The sequence below is a fragment of the Salvelinus sp. IW2-2015 genome, linkage group LG15 (assembly GCF_002910315.2).
Source record: "Salvelinus sp. IW2-2015 linkage group LG15, ASM291031v2, whole genome shotgun sequence".
NCBI lineage: Eukaryota > Metazoa > Chordata > Actinopteri > Salmoniformes > Salmonidae > Salvelinus > Salvelinus sp. IW2-2015.
This window is the reverse complement of record NC_036855.1, coordinates 19,163,945-19,183,455: the sequence shown is the minus strand read 5'-3', so window position 1 is coordinate 19,183,455 and position 19,511 is coordinate 19,163,945. Positions and strand designations below refer to the sequence as shown.

Here is a 19,511-nt window from a genome sequence, read left to right as displayed (position 1 = left end):
GTGTATGATAGTTTTTGCCTGCTTCACTCACAACACCTTTTGCATATTCCCTGCCAGTACTGTTGCCATTTTTGAACCTACCATGTATGACCTTTTGCCTGCCCCTGGACCCAGCTACCTACCTCCTCCTATGGTCCCCTTCAATAAATAGCTGCTGCGCTTTGCGCTTGAAACCAGCTCTCTGTCTCCCTCGTGTTCATTACAGAATACCTCACCGAAAACTACGAATGGATTCAGCGGAACTGCAGCTACSTCTAGCCCGACAGGAGGAATGGATTGATGAACTCTGTGACCTCCTTCGCCAGTCCATTCCTGCTTCACCCATATCAGGTGCCACAGCCTCCTCTCGTTCATTCTCCACTATATCCATGCCTAATCAATACGACGGCTCCCCAGTGAAATGTCAAGGATTTATCATTRAGTGTAACCTGTACATAGACTATCACCCTGCTGACTTCACCTCTGACAAAGACAGGGTGGACTTCGTCATCTCCCTACTCACAGGCAAAGCTCTGTAATGGGTCACAGCCCTGTGGGCTGCTCAAGGTTCTGATCTGTCCTCTGAATCACGTTTCCACGCCTTCTTCAAGGAGGTGTTTGACCATTCAGTTTCAGGTCGTCACACCAGGGACCTGTTATGTGAGCTGCAGCAGGGCCGTCGCTCCACCACTGAGTATGCCCTTGAGTTCCGCACCATGGCTGCCGGCAGTGGATGGAGTGAACCAGCTTGTCACGTTCCTGACCTGTTTTCTGTTAGTTTTGTATGTGTTAGTTGGTCAGGACGTGAGTTTGGGTGGGCAGTCTATGTTTTCTGTTTCTATGTTGGTTTAAAGGGTGACCTGATATGGCTCTCAATTAGAGGCAGGTGGTTTTCATTTCCTCTGATTGAGAGCCATATTAAGGTAGGTGTTTTCACACTGTTTGTTTGTGGGTGGTTGTCTCCTGTGTCAGTGTCTGTATGTTACGCCACACGGGACTGTTTTCGGTTTTGTTTGTTTGTTTGTTTTATGTAGTCAGTTTTCCTGTTATTGCGTTCTTCGTGTTTCATGTAAGTTCGTCGTCCAGGTCTGTCTACATCGTTTATTTGTTTTGTTAATTATTCAAGTATAGTTCGTTGTTTTTGTCGTGTTTAAATAAATTCATTATGTCCTATGAAAACGCTGCATTTTGGTTCAATCCCTGCTCCTCCTCTTCGGATGAAGAGGAGGAGGAGAACCGTTACACAGRTCTCCTTACAGTCTACTGGAGGGGTCTTAATCAGGAGTTACAGACCGAACTAGCCTGCAGAGGAGATTTAACGGACCTAAACCAATACATCTGGATGTCCATATCCATTGGAAACCTACWGGTGGACCGCAGKCCTATACAGTCGACCATGGCCTGCGAGTCTTCCACGCCCTTCTCTCGTCGGTCCAATAGCCCCGAACCCATGCAACTCGGCCGCGCCCCTCTCACGCCGGCCGAGAGACAATGGAGGTTACGTGAAAACCTGTGCCTCTATTGTGGAGAGAGTAACCACCTACTCACTAGCTGTCCGATTCGCTCCCCTCGAGAGGGTGACCACAACCCCTCCACTTCTGCCCAGGTAAGCACCTCCACGTTTTTGAATATTGGCTCTTGCTAATGGGGTTTCTCAGTTTGTGGAGGGACTAGTGGACTCGGGGGCTGCTGGAAATTTCATTGACGAACAATTGGCACAACAGTTAAGAGTCAAACTAATCCCTGTTAATCCTCCCTTTAGGATTAATACGCTGGACGGACAACCTCTCGGAACTGGTCTTGTGATTCGCATGACCGACGGTATCACCCTTCAGATTGGCCTCCTTCACTCTGAGGTCATTCAGTTAATGGTGTTGTCTTCACCTAAAGAACCCCTCATCCTCGGTCACCTCTGGCTAAGCCTTCACGATCCTGCCGTCTCCTGGCGACAAGGGGAACTGCTGTCATGGTCTCCCGCCTGTTTTAAGAACTGCTTCAGTCCTGTCGAGCCACCTCTATAGAAGTGTCATGACGTGGCCCTTTCTGGGTGTAGATCGTGGCTTCCCCTTCTCTCACTCTCTCCCACACCCTGGTTCTGTTATCTCCGGTCGTACATTCCTGGCAGAGACTCTCTTCCCCTTTTCATGCAGAGAGACGCCACAGAGTGAACAAAGGATTTCACGTGGCCAAACTCCACATTTCTCAATTATGGTGTTTGCATCTAATTGTTGTATAAAATGAATAAGTAAAGATTAAACTATTTGTGAAATGATGTGATGTTAACTTTTAATTTTGAGAGAATTGTATTCCCTGTAAAGTTTAACAAGTCAGCGGCCACGCCCCTGTGAGCACAGACATGATCTGGCGTCATGAAACCGCCTTTTTCTATTGTTACGAATAAAACCCCCTCCTGAGGAAATCCTCTTCAGACAACGCATACCTCGGTGTAAACTGAGGTGGCACAGGTTTGAGTACCAAGACTAAGCAAACCCACAGCAGGAGCTGTGATTGCGAATAGTTGAGTACCAAAACTATACCACGTGGAGCATTGGCTACACGGCTGGAAATGGTTAAACTCTGACTATTGATCCCTAAAGAATAAGAGCAAATCTTAGATACTAATTACTAGTCTGCAGCTAGAAATTGTTAACCTGGGATGTGAATACCGACAAACGCGAAACATCTACTCTAAGAACAATGGACGCCTGACATATCCATTACAACAGACACTATCAGGAACTGCCGATAGAGAAACAACCATGAGTAACCAGAGACTCTCTGATGAACTGACTCTCCAACAGAGAAGACAACGACATATGGGCGTAAATATATTATTTGCAATTATTCCCGAATGAGCGAGCGTTCATGTGCAAAGGATTAGCATTTCAATTAAAATAATTATCCACTGTGTGTAGTGATCTATTTAGTCTTTCCCGTTCTTTCTCAGTCCACATCCCCTTCCCTTTGTCCAGCAAGCTGTCATATCGGTTTAGCCCACTAGGGGATCTTCCCTATCATTGTAAGTAACCAATATCTACTGTTTGTTTGTTTATGCAGTTCTGTGATTATTTAGTTAGTAAATAAATMATTAATTTGTGTATGGATGATTCATAGTTTAGGCTGGGTTCGTGCAGATAACCAAGAATTCTACGACATTTGAAATGAGACTGATGTAAGGTAAAGAATAATTCATTAATAGAAGACTAATTGATCGGATAATAAAATATCTGAAATGTTATATCCGAACATTCCAAACAAGAATGATGGAGGCCACTGTGTTCTTGGGGACCTTCAATGCTGCAGACATTTTTTGGTACCCATCTCCAGATCTGTGACTTGACACAATCCTGTATTGGAGCTCTACGGACAATTTCTTCGACCTCATGGCTTGGTTTTTGCTCTGACATGAACTGTCAACTGTGGGACCTTATATAGATGGGTGTGTGCCTTTCCAAATCATGTCCAATCAATTGAATTTACCACAGGTGGATTCCAATCAAGTTTTAGAAATATCTCAAGGATGATCAATGGAAACAGGATGCACTTGAGCTCAATTTCAAGTCTGGGCTGAATACTTGTGTTGACAACATCACCAATGCAATTCCTAATGAAGCCAGTCGTTAGCTCGTTGATGTTATCGGTGGAGTATCAGAACATATTCCAATCAGCACTAACAAGCTGTCTTTTTAAATATTTTACCTTTATTTAACTAGTCAGTTAAGTCAGTTAAGAACAAATTCTTATTTTCAATGACAGCCTAGGAACAGTGGGTTAACTGTCTTGTTCAGGGGCAGAATCCCTTGTCAGCTCAGGGATTCGTTCTTGCAACCTTTTGGTTACTAGTCCGACGCTCTAACCACTAGGCTACCTGCCGCCCCTGTTCTGTAGCATAAGCTCTGATTCTGTCTACCATTTCGCAACGGAGCGAGTCACGATTACTTCCTGTTTGAGCTTTTGCTTGTAAACAGGAAGCAGGAGTATGGAGTCATGATCTGGTTTGCCGAATGGGGGACGAGGGAGGGCCTTGTATGCATGCTTGTGGGTACAGTAACAGTTGTCCATGACTTTATCTCCCCTAGTGGTGAAGTAGATGTGTTGATGGGAGTTGGGCATCACGTGTCTTAATGACACAGAATTTAAATCGCCAGCAACAAGTAAAGCAGCCTGCAGGTGCAAGTTTTCCCGGTTGTTTATAGCCTTGTACAGTTCGTTAAGTGCCAGCTTGTTTTTTAACTTGTCTTGAGTTAGAATGTATACAACAGTCACAATAGCAGCTGAAAACTCTCTTGGGAGGTGAAAGGGTTGGCATTTGACCGTCAGGTATTCCAAGATGGGTGAGCAATGGGCCGAGACTTCCACTGCGCTCGAGTCGGCACACCWTTTGTTGTTGTTGAAGATGCAAACACCTCCCCCAATCAATTTCCCTGATTGAGTACACTGCTGTACAGTCCTGTCCGCTCAGTGAATGTTTGTGTGTGTGTGTGTACGCGGGACCGGATGCACACTCTGAAAGCCAAAAGCATGAACTACTTAGGGAGAATAAATTTGCCTCATCTTTAAAAGGCAATGCATCAGTAAGCACATTATCATTATGTGTGCTGATGGACAGTGAACAGTGAACTAATGTATGCAGCGATGGCCTGAAAAAGAAATCAGCAGGTGCAGGATACTATGACTCAGAGAATGCTCAGAGGAGGGGAATGGTGGGGAGTGGAGGAAGGGACTCGCAGAGATGCCAGGTCTTTACTAAAGCTTCAGGGCGAGTGTGTTTGAATGCTGGCAGGTGAGTGGGCTGTGGTAGTGCGTGGTGGACTGTGGCTGACTTGTCAAGTGAGTTAATTAGCTTTCTTAAGTTTTTCCTGGACAGATTTTACTTCTGATTATACAACAGCATGACCCATAATGCTTCAGTAACATTGCTCTACAGTTGAATTGGTTGTAGTCCCTCTCTTTCAATTCCTATCACAGAAAGGCATATCCTCAGCTTTTGCTCTAAACCTCTACTCTGCTCCAGGCCTTTAGATGGGGTTTATTCTTGGTCCCTTTAATTTAAGACTCGAATCAGGCACAAAGTAACCTAGTCCTGCACGCTCAAATCCTGCCCACTACATCCACATGTGTATCCTGCACCCTGTGGTGGTGGTGGTGCAGCTCAACTATCTTCCTCATCCATATCAGAGATCCAATGGGAATATTGTCTCAATTCTCACCCCTCTGATGTATAACTGGTCGACAGCAGTGTACTCAGTATGAGTATCAGTATGGCCAACTAAGGCCAGGGTATAGGAAGTAGTGATGAGGGGGGTAGATCAGAATTCTCTTCGATTATAATCACAGTCGTGTACATCCACCCCAAGCAGACACCTCTARGGCCCCGAATGAACTTCATTGAACTCTATATAAACTGGAAACCACATAACCTGAGGCTGCATTTATTGTAGCTGGGGATTTTAACAAAGCTAATCTGGAAACAGAGGTCCCTAAATTTTATCAGCATATCGAATGCGCAACCCGGGTTGGGAAAATTCTGGATCATTGTTACTCACCTTATTTTATTATTTATTATTATTATTATTTATTTCTATTTTTTATATTTCTATTTCTATTATTATTATATTATAGATTATTGTTATCTCACCTCATTTGCTCACATTGTATATAGACTTATTTTTCTACTGTATTTGTTTTACTCCATGTGTAACTCTGTGTTGTTGTATGTGGTCAGATGCTGCTTTGCTTTATCTTGGCCAGTCGTCAATATGAAATGAGAACTTGTTTCTCAACTTGCCCTACCTGGTATAAAAAAGTAGAAAGAGATAAAAAAAAAAAAAATACTCGAACTTCCACGACGCAAACGAAGCCATCCCTCGCCCCCTTTAGGAAATCTGACCACGACAATACGATTTGTTGCTCCCAGCTTATAGAACAGAAAACTAAAGCCAGAAACCCCCGATGACTCAGGTTATTCTGATTATTTTAACGCTGTCGACCAAATCTGATTCCACATTACAGAATGCTTTTCGATCACGTGACTGAAGAAATGTTCCAGATAGCGTCGAACAACAACGTTGATTATCGCTGATTCGGTGAGTGAGTTTATTAGCAAGTGCAATCGTGATGTTGTAACCAACCATGACTATAAAACTTACCCAACCAGAAACCGTGGATTGATGGCAGCATTCGCGCAAAACTGAAAGCGCGAACCACTGCTTTTATTCAGGGCACGGCGTCCGGAAACATGACCGAATACAAACAGTGTAGCTATTCCCTCCGCAAGGCAATCAATCAAGCTAAGCATCAGTATAGAGACAAAGTAGAGTCGCAATTCAACGACTCAGACACGAGAGGAATGTGGCAGGGTCTAAAGTCAATCACAGACTACAAAAAAAAACCCAGCCCTGTCATGGACCCTGATGTCTTTCTCCCAGACAAACCAAACAACTTCTTTGCTCGCTTTGAGGACAATACAGTGCCACCAACACGGCCCGCTACCAAAACCTGCGGACTCTCCTTCACCGCAGCCAACGTGAGTAAAATATGTAAACGTGTTAACCCTCGCAAGGCTGCAGGCCCAGACGGCATCGCTAGCCGCGTCCTCAGAGCATGCGCAGACCAGCTGGCTGGTGTGTTTACGGACATATTCAATCAATCCCTATCCCAGTCTGCTGTTCCCACATGCTTCAAGAGGGCCACCATTGTTCCTGTTCCCAAGAAAGCTAAGGTAACTGAGCTAAACGACTATCGCCCCGTTGCACTCACTTCCGTCATCATGAAGTGCTTTGAGAGACTAGTCAAGAATCATAACACTGCCACCCTACCTAACACCCTAGACCCACTCCAATTTGCTTACCGCCCCAATAGGTCCACAGACGACGCAATCGCAATCACACTGCACACTGCCCTAACCCATCTGGACAAGAGGAAAACCTATGTAAGAATGCTGTTCGTTGACTACAGCTCAGCATTTAACACCATAGTACCCTCCAAACTCGTCATTAAGCTCGAGACCCTGGGTCTCGACCCCGCCCTGTGCAACTGGGTCCTGGACTTTGACGGGCCGCCCCCAGGTGGTGAGGGTAGGTAACAATATCTCCACCCCGCTGATCCTCAACACTGGGGCCCCACAAGCGTGCGTTCTCAGCCCCCTCCTGTACTCCCTGTTCACCCATGACTGCATGGCCATGCACGCCTCCAATTCAATCATCAAGTTTGCAGACGACACTACAGTGGTAGGCTTGATTACCAACAACGACAAGACGGCTTACAGGGAGGAGGTGAGGGCCCTCGAAGTGTGGTGTCAGGAAAASAACCTCACACTCAACGTCAACAAAACAAAGGAGATGATCGTGGACTTCAGGAAACAGCAGAGGGAGCACCCCCTATACACATCGACGGGACAGTAGTGGAGAAGATGGAAAGTTTTAAGTTCCTCGGCGTACACATCACTGACAAACTAAAATGGTCCACCCAGACAGACCTCAGGAGGCTGAAGAAATTTGGCTTGTCACCAAAAACACTCACAKACTTTTACAGATGCACAATCGAGAGCATACTGTCGGGCTGTATCACTGCCTGGTACGGCAACTGRTCCGCCCACAACCGCAAGGCTCTCCAGYGGGTAGTGAGGTCTGCACAACGCATCACCGGGGGCAAACTACCTGCTCTCCAAGACACCTACACCACCCGATGTCACAGGAAGGTCAAAAAGATCATCAAGGACAACAACCACCCGAGCCACTGCCTGTTCACTCTGTTATCATCCAGACGGTCAGTASAGGTGCATCAAAGGTGGGACCGAAWGACTGAAAAACAGCTTCTGTCTCAAGACCATCAGACTGTTAAACAGCCATCACTAACATTGAGTGGCTGCTGCCAACATACTGACTCAAATCTCTAGCCACTTTAATAATAAAACATTGGATGTAATAAATGTATCACTAGTCACTTTAAACAATGCCCSTTTATATAATGTTTACATACCTTACATTACTCATCTCATATGTATATACTGTACTCTATACCATCTACTGCATCTTGCCTATGACGTTCGGCCATCGCTCATCCATATATTTATATGTACATATTCTTATTCATTCCTTTACACTTGTGTGTATAAGACAGTTGTTGTGAAATTGTTAGATTACTTGTTAGATATTACTGCATGGTCGGAACTAGAAGCACAAGCATTTCGCTACACTCGCATTAACATCTGCTAACCATTGTTAATGTTGACCAACTAAATTTATTTTATTTTGATACAGTTACAGTTGAAGTCGGACGTTTACACACTACCACCTATTATCCAAAAATACATTTAAACTGGAACCGTTTAATTCACAATAGTATCCTGACATTTAATCCTATTAAAGAGGTTAGGATCACCACTGTCTATTTTAAGAATTGAAATGTCAGAATAATAGTACAGGATTAAGAATTTACTTTCAGCTTTTCTAATTATCTTTCATCATCACTTCCACAAAGTTTGTGGGTCCAGCAGAGGTTTACATACACTCAATCAGATTTACTTCTAATGTTAATTGGTAATGTCTACTTTCAGCTTCCCAATACATTCGTATTTCCTTCCCATTTGGACATCTAATTTTGCCCATCTCTGAAAGATCTGCTGAGTCTGAGTCAGGTTTGTGGCCTCCTTGCTCGCAACAAGCTTTTTCGTTCTGCCCACATATTTCTAGTTAGGTATTGAGTTCAGGGCTTTGTGATGGCCACTCCAATACCTTGACTGTTGTCCTTTAAGCCATTTGCCACAACTTTGGAAAAGTATGTTGGGTCATTTGTCCATTTGGAAGATACCGTTGCCACCAGCTTTAACTTCCTACTGATGTCCTTTTGAGATGTTGCTTCAACATATATCCACATCAATTTTCCTACCTCATGATGCCATCTATTTTTGTGAAGTGCACGAGTCCCTCTGCAGCAAAGCAACCACACAACATGATGCTGCCACCCTCCGTGGCCTTCACGGTTGGGTATGGTGTTCTTCGGGGCTTGCAAAGCCCCCATTTTCCTACCGAACATAACGATGTCATATGAGCCAAACAGTTTCTGTTTTTTTCATCAGACCAGAGACATTTCTCCAAAAAGTACGATCTTTAGCCCCATGGTGCAGTTGCAAACCCGTAAGTCTGGATTTTCTTATGGTGGTTTTGGCAGAGCCACGGCTTCATTCTTGCTGAGTCGTGTGTTCGGCAAGGTTATGTCCGATATAAGGATCTTTCCGTTTATGTACTTTTGGTTATAGATCCTTTTCGTACCTGTTTCCTTCAGCATCTCTACAAGGTCCTTTCTGTTGTTCTGGGATTAGATTTTGCACTTTTCGCACACAAACAGTAACATTCATACTCCAGGAGATCAGAACATGTTATGACGGCTGTGGTGGTCCATGTGTGTTATAACTTCTTGTCGTACTATTGTTTGTACAGAATGAACGTGGATAAAATACCTCAGGATTGGAAATTAGTCCTCAGATAAACAAGAGGCAATGTCGAGGTCTACAGAAAAGAAAATTAATGAGGTCTTGTGCTGATTTATTTAGATTTTCCATGATGTCAACCGAAGGTAGGCACTGAAGTTTTAGATCAGGTAGTGCCTTGAAAATACGTTCACAGGTACACTCCATGTGCCACTCGATGATTAATTTATCAGACATATTGACAATAGCCTATCATAAGCTTCAAAGCCATGGACATCCTTTTTCTGGAATTTCCAAGCTTGTTTAAAGGTCACAGTCAACTAGTGTATGTAACTTTCTGGCCGACTGAAATTCTAAGTTGATTACATGTGAGATTTATAAGTTGGTAATATGAGAGTCTGTTGATGTAAACAGTAATATGTTATGGAATAATTGGTACTTGTGTCATGATAGTAAATCGGATAATGGCTTAGCTAAGTTACGCGGTACGCTTCCTACCTGTAGCTGGTTTTCAAATCAGTTTAACGTCACGCTTGCTCCTGCAAACTAGAAGTAGTGTTGCACCTTGATCTGCAATTTGGCCCCGTGCTTTTGTATGGGAGCGATGAGGTGGAACGGACGGCTTCGGTGGCGTCAGTTGTTAAGACTGAGTGCAGAGGTCCCTGGTTCGGGCCCGAGGTCGGGGCGCATGGATGAGCACTAAGTTATATCACTCATTAACATTTGATGCTGTTACCCGGTCAACTGGTTGCTGCGGAAAGAGGAGGTTGAAAGGGGGGTGAAGTGTTAACGGATGTGAAATGCTAGCTAGTTAAGCGGGTACACCAACTACTAGCGTTTCAATCGCAAGTTAACGGTCAGCTCTGCTTGAAACACTAGAAGTAGTGTTCGGCACCTTGCTCTGCAAGGTTGTGGAGGGCGATGGGTACGCCGCTTCGTGGGGCGAGCCTCGTTAGTCTTTACTGATGATGTGCAGAAGGTCCCTGGTTCGCGGCCCCCGAGATGTCGGGGCGAGGGGAGGTCCCCTCAAAAGTTATACTGGGTTACAACACTGCGCAACTAAATTATTTGCAGTCCCTGACCTGGACTTGCCAAAATCTGTAGTTTTGAAACAAGAAATGTGTGGAGTGGTTGAATAAACTCCGAATGTCTAAAAATGACTACCAACCTAAGGTGAGCTGAAAAGACAGAATTCTGTCCGAATATCCAAACCTGTATATACATCAATATTATTTTGGAGGATATCATAACGATACTTTGACTGCAAGTATCAATTTGTAAAAAATGTAATACTGTAAAACATCAATTAAACACTGAGTCGCATAGCCAACTGTCCCTTTTAATAGTCGGGCAACAGCACAGATTTCCGCAAATAAACGCCTCTTTCAAATAAACGGCAGTTCTAAATACGTTTTTTACGAGGTGAACATTAATTGTTTACGYGGCTTAATGTTTGATTTTATACATTCAGTAATTCCGTAATGACTTGAAAGAATGATGGCAATCATCCATTTTTATCACCAGCAAGAAACTGCTATCCATTGGCTGCTAACAGCTGAGAACTGCTAGCTAACAGCAAGCACAAAAACAGTCAACYACTTCGGGAGTACAGACCCCTAGAAATCGGTTGAAAGTAAGATCTGCCGAAAATGCAAAGTCAAAGACAATAATATTTATTCTGTCAAGGAAGCTCTAGGAATAGWCTTGGTGGTTCCAATATTCCAATGTTTTGGTACCCTTCCCCAGATCTGTGCCTTGACACAATCCTGTCTCGGGGGTCTACAGACAATTCCTTCAAACTCATTGCTTGGTTTTTGCTCTGACATGCACWGTCAACTGTGGGACCTTATGTAGACAGGTGTGTGCCTTTCCAAATCATGTCCAATCAATTGAATTCACCACAGGTGGACTCCAATCAAGTTGTACATAGCTATGTAAATGTGATATTTCTGCCCTAGTAGAAAGGTGAGGGACTTCTACCGTGGCCTGGGCCTGAATGGTGCACTGCTTTAAACTGGACCCAGATTCACTGTCTGCTCAGGGTTTATAGGGGAAGGTCTCTCTCTGTGAGTGTGCTTACTGCATAGGAGACCAGACTGTAACATGGCTGATTCCCTTACTAGCGTTATTCAATCTCTCTCTCTCTCTCTCCTCTCTTTCTCTCTTCTCTCTTCTCTCTTCTCTCTCTTCTCTTCTCTCTCTTCTCTTCTCTCTCTCTCTCTAGTAAAATACTTGGGACTATAATTACAGAATTAGATGGTAATAAATGCTCATGTGTACAATAATGGACAACATTAACCAATGCCTTTGTCGAAATATACTACCTGGCTAATTGTGTAAAAAGGACAAGCGAGTGAGTTTCTATCCAACAGCTAATGTTAAACTATTCTGATCTGTCCCAGAGGCCTGACACTTACACCAGACCCATAATGGTGTAATCTCATTTGAGACATAATCATCTACTATAAACAGCTATGAAATCAGTCGCTATTTCAGTTGGAGTGCAAGATAGAGATGAAAGCCCAAGTGAATGCCGCTTAATGTAATGGCCAGTATCATTGCCCTACGCATAGCCGACCACATTCTGATGAAGCTATTATTTTATATGAAATTGAGATGTAAGCACCCCAGAGATCAGATGGTTGAGATGAGATAAAATATCCAAACCTAAGGTGGATTGACATGAGTTTGAGTGATATGATGGATTTGATGTGAGATCTGCCAATTGGCAGTTGTGTTTGTGAGTGGTTCCGCAACATTCAAAATTAATCACAAATTGCAGCTGGCATAAACGAAAAACTATTTTCTTACTACAATTCCAATGGCCAATAGAGCCATTACCAGAGGCATGGATCAGTTTGATTATCGTTTGTCTGATTTTGCAGCTGCCCAATTGCTCAGTGCYCTGGATTTAATTTGTTCATCTGAGCTTGTGAGCACAATGATAAATGGGTTCAGTAGAGAGGGACAAAAACCCAGCCCATCTGAGCACAGAGCAGATAGTTTTACTGGTGGCAATTCTCCTCACGTATTTAATAAGGCAGCACGGAGGCGCCAGTATGTGTCAAAACCTGACACCTTTTCTGCTGAGCTAGCCTATTGGAATTTAGCCCATTAATGTCTTACATTTTTATAAGCCGGCAGATTGGATCACATGTGCATCTGTGGCCCAGCCAGCAACCCACTGGGAAAAAACTGGTTGAATCAATGTTATTTCCACGTCATTTCAACAAATAAATTCAATGTGAGGACGTTGAATCAACTGATTAGATTTGCAAAAATGTCATCAACGTAAGGGAGTTTCGTCTTTRTTTCACCCAACTATTAACCTAAATCTAATAACATGGCACATTTTTTTTTGTTGATTACATGTTGTATTRACCTTAGTTGACAACTCAACCAAATGTAAATCATAACTAGACGTGTAACTTGATAGAGATTCTGTTGACAAACACTCCTGCCAAAGTTCCACCTTCTGTCCGGAGAGAAATACTGTACCACACTGAGCTGAGCTGAGCAGAGCAGGGCACTGTCCATCCAACCCCATTGGGCTGTCACCCACCCACCACACTGCATGCAGATCCAAAGGGATACTTATCATCTGCAAAAACCCATGCACAATGCAATGCTGTTGTTCAGTATATGGCCCTTGCCCAGACTGTGCAGATGAAATCACTACTAACATGGCCTGTGTTTTAATTATTCTTCTGATGTTGACTAAATATAACTCTTCTTCTTCTCCTCATTGTGAATATGAATATGCTAATCGAAAGCTGACAAGTGTGTGACACCTCCCAGGTATTAATGTTCTCTGTGGGAAGTTAATGGAGGRCAGACTCTTGATGCTGATGAAAACACTGATAAGAATAGAGTTCTAAGGAATGGATCTCCACACATGTTCTGATGTTCTATCTTAATACATACATGCATTCAAGTGAATTGTTTATGTGCAGAACGACTGAATTATATCATGATCATATATTCTATTCAATAGAGAGGACTAATTAATGGGTCAACTTATTAAATCATCATAGTGCTGTATTTCCTTGCTGCAGCCGCCTTTTTACTCTTCTCTGATCAAAGCAGTGGTTGTTATAATTAATTGCAATCTCTAATCCAGACTCATGTTATGTGGCCTTTGTCCAACTCTAATTTCATTATTTTGCTCATTGTATTAATTGATTCAAGTTCACCTTAGATGTTCAGGAAAAGCATGCTGAATCACACAAGTAAGCATTAGCGCTGATGGCATAGCATTTTAATTAGGGAATCTGAAAACCTGGTAAAACAAGGATTTTTTTWATCATCTTGCAAAGACCTAATCCCAAGGGAAAGTAATCTTCAAGTGATCAAGCAGCTGTTATGGGAAAATTACATTAGGAAGACATAAATAATCATCTGATTTTGGATAGACTTAAAATGATTAAAAAAAGGTAACAAAACATGTCCATGTTAGAAAACATGAATAAAGCTAACAATGTCTATTCACAGAGTTGACAGAAAAAAAAATCTGACTCAGAGCATACACGTATTGATAATTAATCTGATTTGTTTTTACCTTAGGCAAGTCAGTTAAGAACAAATTCTTATTTTCAATGACAGCCTAAGAGCAGTGGGTTAACTGCCTTGTTCAGGGGCAGAACAACAGAGTTTTACCTTGTCAGCTCAGGGATTTGATCTTGCAGCCTTTCAGTTACTAGTCCAATGCACTAACCACTAGGCTACCTGCCGCCCTAGTAGGGTGTGTAGCACAAATCAACTCTCTTCCTCTGGGGTGGGTGGTGTGAGGAAGAGCACAAAGATACTGGTCTCCTCTTTAGATAATAATATTACATATATCATTTTGCATATGGAGATAAAAGAAAATCWGAGTTTAGCTCCTTACAACAGTTGTATAAAAATCTGTCAATTAAGAAATAAACGGATCACGGTTGCTCTCCCTTATATACTTTTATATTAACCATCTGTTCATTTTCCTTGATATTTTCAAAAAGATCACCATGCAGGGTAATATACAGTATGTGTTGTAAATTGGGACACAGAAAGTAACATAACATTTCCCTTAATTGATGTTAGTACTAGATTGACAGAATGTACAATATATCTCCAGGCTCCATGTACAGCGCCTAGTAAAAATCTGCACACCCCTTGAACAGTTTTGACATTTTGTGGTGGTAGCATCATGTTATGGGTATGCTTGTCACCGGCAGAGACTGGAGAGTTTGTCAGTATTAAAAGAAGTATGGAACGAGCAACGCCCAGGTAAAAAGTTAGAGGAAACCCTGCCTCAGACTTCTGAATACCTAGCCTTGGGATAGAGCCTTTTATTTCAGCGGGACTATTGCACACATTTGAATGCCAAAGACATTTACATTTACATTTTAGTCATTTAGCAGACGCTCTTATCCAGAGCGACTTACAGTAGAGTGCATACATGTTATTACATTTTTTACATACCGAGACAAGGATATCCCTACCGGCCAAGAGCAGATGCTCTTATCCAGAGAGACTTACAGTAGAGTGCATACATTTTATTATTATTATTTTTTTACATACTGAGACAAGGATATCCCTACCGGCCAAACCCTCCCTAACCCGGACGACGCTATGCCAATTGTGCGCCGCCCCACGGATCTCCCGGTTGCGGCTGGCTGCGACAGAGCCTGGGCGCGAACCCAGCCCAGCCTGGGCGCGAACCCAGAGACTCTGGTGGCGCAGCTAGCACTGCGATGCAGTGCCCTAGACCACTGCGCCACCCGGGAGACGCAGCAGAATGGCTTTCCAATAGGTGTTGAGTGTTCTAGTCTCAGTCCTCTGACTTAAATCTGCTTGAAAATCAGAGACAAGGTTTTAATATTGCTGCCCATCAATGATTCTCAAGCAAATCTACTGAGCTTGAACTATTTCTACTGCGCTTGAGCAAAAACAATGGATTTAATGTTGCCCTAAGAGTTGTGCAAAGTTGGTAGAATCTTATTCAAAATGATTCACAGCTTTAATGGCTGCCAAAGGTACTTCCACCAGGTATGAACTACGTGTGAAGACAAACACAATCAATACTTTTTTAAATGTATTGTTATTCATTTGGAGAATGTTCTATACTTTGTCTTTCACTTTGAAAATGTGAAGTAGGTTTTGAGATCAAATTTTAAGGCAGCAAAATGTGAAAACTGTAACGGGTTGTGTATACTTTCACTAGGCACTCTACCTCAAGTAGGTTATCCTTGTAAATTTCCAGTAAAGTGCATTTCATGAATTCTCATTAATTAACCTCATTTGAAAAATGTGAGAATTCTTACTACGAAATTGATTTCCATTTAATTTGAATGTCAAGTGCATTCTGTCACAACTTTGTATCATATTAGTGAATAGATTCAGAAATGCATATAGACATGAAATAATAGAGTTATATGCTATAATCCGAAGTCTGGGCTTTTAAAATAATTAGTCATGATGGTGTGCTATGTGATGTGTGAAAAGCCCAAGGACACAACCTCTTGTGGGAGCCCATATAATCACTGTCTGCTCTGTTTCTCTATTGATCCTAAAAGGGAGAGTTCTGTTACTTCAGCCACGGGCAGAGTGGGATTTTAATCCTTTTTATCTGAAGAATATCTTATGATTTCAGTATCATTATCTGTTCACAGACACAACTGTGTTTAGCCTGATATGTAACTCTATCTTGCCTAAGCATGAGCATCTCCTCTGTGAGATGGGTGGTGTGGTGTACCTAACCCTGTGTATCCCTGGTATATTTACCTATAGCCTGAAGGTAGTGTGGTCAATCATGTACCCTTCTGTGCTGGAGGGTATTTATTTCTAACCTGTTGCACATACAATATAAATTATCCATAATCTCTGGCATCTACTGATGACCTCCCCCCATAGTCGCTGTTGGAAACCCCTCCAAATACAGGATTGGCCCGGATCATCCCCCTAGACTGTGTTAGATCTATTTGGGATGTTTATCTGTCAGTCTGTCTGGCTGCATCCAGAGATCAGGCCAGATAGACTAACCGTGCCCTCTCCTCTCTGATCAGAGTAACACACTGAGCACCGCATGCCATCAGCACTGCCAGTTCCTTCTTGCTCCTCTCTAACCTACATCAAATAATATGGATTAGTGAATTAATGCCCTATAAGCTTCTCCATTGCATTCACGGTAACTAATGCTATTTGGAAGAAAAATGGTGTGTCAAATTAAAATGTTGTGGTGGCATTCTAGCTCCCTTCCAAATAATCTGTGACACATTCATTTTTCACAAGAAGATGTTTTTTTTTAACATCAATGTTTTTTTTCTATAGACACCACCTCACCTTACTCAGTCACTCATTGTTTTTTGGTTATTTTGGGGTTCATACTGAGCATCAATCAGGTAGGCGGCAGGTGGCTGAGCAGTTAGAGCGTTGGGCCAGTAACCGAAAGGTTGTTGGTTTGAATACCCTAGCCGACAAGGAGAAGAATCTGTTGATGCGCCCCAAACTACTATGGCTGACCCTTTAAAACAGCACATTTCACTGCACCTATCAGGTGTGTGACATAAAAATCACAACCACGCAGCTCTTTAGTATCTCTAGCGGAGATGTCTTGCAGAATGGATGTGGTAGAATTTCAGTACATAAATTCTCCAATGACAGGATGTATCTTCTTCTCTTACCAACAAGCTGTAAGTAACTTCACTGCACAACTCTGTGAACTGAAGTTATCCATATTACATGTGAGACTTTTAAATGCTGGTCAACCATATATTAATGTCTACCAGCTTTGAAAAAGTTCGGAAGCAGATCTTCGGAAGCAGATCATGTTCTATTAGGATATAGGTGTAGGATTACTTATTTGCATATAAGAACTGGCCATGATAATAAGCTGCATGATACATATGTAGGATCTTAATCTGATAATTATTTTGTTGCTGAGAATTTGCAAACAAATACCTTTCTTCTGAAACTCGTCAGTATATTCTTGTTCTGAGAAATGAAGGCTATTCCATGTAAGAAATTGGCAAGAAACTGAAGATATCGTACAACGCTGTGTACTACTCCCTTCACCGAACAGCGCAAACTGGCTCTAACCAGAATAGAAAGAGTGGGAGGCCCTGGTGCACAACTGAGCAAGAGGACAAGTACATTAGTGTCTAGTTTGAGAAACAGAAGCCTCACAAGACCTCAACTGGAAGCTTCATTAAATAGTACCCGCAAAACACCAGTCTCAACGTCAACAGTGAAGAGGCGACTCTGGGATGCTGGCCTTCAGAAGAAACTGTTTTGTTCATGGCCATTTTGAGCCTGTAATCGAACCCACAAATGCTGATGCTCCAGATACTCAACTAGTCTAAAGAAGGTCAGTTTTATTGCTTCTTTAATCAGAACAACAGTTTTCAGCTGTGCTAACATAATTGCAAAAGGATTTTCTAATGATCAATTAGCCTTTTAAATTGATAAACTTGGATTAGCTAACACAACGTGCCATTGGAACACAGGAGTGATGTTTGCTGATAATGGGCCTCTGTACCCCTGTGTAGATATTCCATAAAAAATCTGCCGTTTCCAGCTACAATAGTCATTTACAACATTAACAAAGTCTACACTGTATTTCTGGTTAATTAGATTTGAGTTATTAGTTATTTTAATGGACAAAAAATGTGCTTTTCTTTGAAAAACAAGTACATTTCTAAGTGACCCCAAACTTTTTGAATGATAGTGTAATATATATATATATATAATATAATATATATAATATATATATATATATATATTATATTATATATATATATATATATATATATATATATATATATATATATATATATATAGGTGTAGGATGTTTAAACCATTCATATATAAATATATAATGAATCGTGTAAACATGTTTTTAATGTTTATTTGTTTTAGCTGTTAGTGATACATTTGTCAATACATAGGTGATTAATGTTCTGTTGATTTATGAAGGTTCTCTCATGATTCACAGGTTACTGTAGGGTGTGAAAGGTGGACCTGCAAAGTGTGTGTGGTGTGTGTGTGTGTGTGTGTGGGTTGTGTGTTGTGGTGTGTGTGTGTGTTGTGGTGTGTGTTGTGGTGTGTGTGTGTGTGTGTGTGTGTGTGTGTGTGTGTGTGTGTGTGTGTGTGTGTGTGTGTGTGTGTGTGTGTGTGTGTGTGTGTGTGTGTGTGTGTGTCAGAACCAAGATGATTTGAAGTAGTCCAACATAAAACTACTGCACCAGGTATTCCTCTTCTGTTCCCATGCTGGAGACCAGGGTTTGATTACAACCTGTTACAACGGTGCCAACATTTTGTGGCTGATCTTTCAGCGTGGGAGTGAGTGGATGTGTCAAATACCTGACCTGGCCGAACGCCACTTGGTATGGCTAGGTTTTGTTGTTATAGCTAAACCCTGCCCATTTCCACAATTTATTTTCTTAAAATGTGATTTTGAACTAACCCTAACTAATGACGGCCAAGTTCGATGCGTTGGTCCATCAGACCTTCCCCACGGAAGTGTGCGGAATTGTCTGGGAAGGAGATTAGTTGTAATGTGACTAACATTACATCACTTTAGAGCATATGCCATCCTTAAGCACAACAAGTCACCCTTTATAAAGCACATGCTTATATCATATTCGACATAGTGGGATATGTCATATTTGACATGGGTGATTATGTCACACAGTTATGCCACATTTATTAACCCTTTATAAAGCATGCCATAAAGTTATAGATGCTTTGCAACACATTTATGTAGTGCTTATGACGGCATTACGAAGGCTTTATGAAGTCTTTATAAGCTGAATGTAATTTAAAGCTGGACCCAATAGGGTCAATAATGTCAGCATACAACAAGAAAAGATAATGCATTTTTCTGTCCTAGATTTCCGTTATTCTGAAAGATGTGTTCAGCTAGTCTCAGCCTCAACTCCTACCACAGTACCATGGGATTTAACCAGAGAAGAAATGCTGTACAACACTGTGGCATTTTACATGCGCTTCCAAAATGTGTTGGGTTATTTAACAGGGTGGCATTTCCAAAGGTCATGGCCTTTCTTTGTTCATATGGTGCTTTCGATGTCAATGTTTCAGTGTTCAACATCAGTTTTTCGAGTGCATT

At 42.1% G+C, this 19,511-nt stretch overlaps 1 protein-coding gene across 1 annotated transcript in view; it reads left to right on the top strand.

The window, feature by feature from the left end:
* Positions 1–19,511, top strand: part of LOC111975056 (transmembrane protein 132C) — a 203,475-nt gene that overhangs the window by 38,832 nt on the left and 145,132 nt on the right. The gene's annotated exons all lie outside the window — the stretch shown is intronic.